Consider the following 2,001-nt stretch of genomic DNA (forward strand, 5'->3'; position numbering starts at 1 on the left):
GTTTGCAACAGCTGGAGCTGACAGGCTACCCATCGCAACACCGTCTGTCTGATCATAATACTGGAGGTTGTACAGAAAATAAGAAGACATAAGAATGTGCCAGAATAGCTCAACCATTTCACTTAAAAAGAACTGGAACACTAGATGCAGTCTTTGACAGGTGCGCACATAAACAGTGCTACTACATCAAAACTGACCATAATGTCATCTGCACTAAGTCAAAGAGGGTTAATTCAGGGGATAAAATCTGCTGAATTTTTAATAAGATTTGATGAAACATCTGGCATGGATTGCACAAATGGCTTCTGGGATTGGGGATTATGTAATTAAAGAAGGCACTGAAATAAAAATCACTTATAGCACTCTAAATAGAGATGGTGGCCCACATCTCAGCAACACACAGGATCCAGCAATCATGTGGTCAAAGAGGATGCATTGAAGACTGAGTCAACATATGCCCATATACGGCAATGCTGCGGGTGCCAGTAACAACACAGCCAGCAGCTAGTGTATATAAGGGGTTTACCAGCAGTCCACTGGCAGTCATACTACTTGAAAATGGCCAGAAGCTCATGTAATTTTGATCACCAGATATGGCTAGAAACGCAAGACCTTTTCATTCATTTTAATGCTATTTGTCTTATTAAAGTTATTTCTATGATATAAAACAGGTACTGTATGTGGGGGACCATGGTCTGATGTAATAGAGGGCCTGATGGGCCTAATCAGATCAGGTTAAATAAATAAATAAAATTAATAGATCTTTACTGAAGCATGGCAGGTTTCAAGATTACACATTCAGTTTTCAAATGTATCTGACCAAAATTTGGTAGATATTAAATGTATAAGACACATGAAGTATGTAATATAGTCAACAAAGGAAACGCACTGTATTCATGAGGGACCTTGGGCAGCTGGGAGGGTCTTTGAATCATGAGCCTCATTCCGTTTACGTTTAGTAGATGTCCACTGTGATGAAGAGGATTGGCTGATTGCAAGAAAATCCCCCACGACTGCCAGTGTCTCCAATGGTGAGCCCCTTTCAACTGGGGGTCCCTCCTCAGAGGGGAGAGGCACACCCGCCTTAGGTGATTGTTCAAACCTCCTGAACACCTTACAGAGGGACCAATTGGTAATTTGGGAAGGTAGAAGCTCAGGCAATCACCTTTCTCTGGGCATGGCATGTACCAGGGGGTACGTGCAAAACCTACCTGTTGACCTGGGGCTGGGAATTACGCATTACCCAGTCACCTGTTATGCGCCAGACATGTGGGTTGACCTTCAGGAGTGCACAGGGAGGAGGAGGAGGAGGAGCAGCCTCAAATGCTGAAGAGGGGAAGGAGGAGAGAGAGAGAGAGAGAGAGAGAGAGAGAGAGAGAGAGAGAGAGAGAGAGAGAGACTGTTCTGGTGTCGGCTACTGAAAATGTACAACTCATTCCCAAAAACATCCCTGACATTTTCCCAAGGGAGGGGAAAAAGAATAGGAAGAGGATAGACACGCAGCACAGAAGGGAAAAGATGCTGCAAAGGCTGGGACCCTGTGGTAGTCAAGCATGAACCCGCCAAAAAGCGGCGAGCTCCCTGGGGGCTCCAAATTACCTTGTTGATGTTTTCTTCATTATGCTTGCAAAATAACCCATACAGTGGAGAGGCTAAAAGTATCTGCTCATAGTCTATTCAGAATTCTCTTCTGCTCTTTTGAGACTTATACAAATTGTGCCCAACTTAAGTACCTAATGGTTAACAAATGGCTAATGTTTCCAAAAAATTTTCAGTCTGCTACAGGCCACTTGCAACTTTGGTACTTCAGAATCGCTTGTATCCACCCCTCCATTTTCTTGCTATCTTGCTTGATTACATGTGATACCATTCTTCGAATGTATTTCTATAAATGCATTGTCTTAAAACATGTTGACCACGATGATATTTTGGTTCCAATATTTTGTTTTCTGAGTGAACCTTCCTTATTTTTAATCTTCCTCAACATCTCTCTCCTCCTCA

This window comes from Schistocerca gregaria, chromosome 4, assembly GCF_023897955.1.
Source record: "Schistocerca gregaria isolate iqSchGreg1 chromosome 4, iqSchGreg1.2, whole genome shotgun sequence".
Taxonomy (NCBI): Eukaryota; Metazoa; Arthropoda; class Insecta; order Orthoptera; family Acrididae; genus Schistocerca; species Schistocerca gregaria.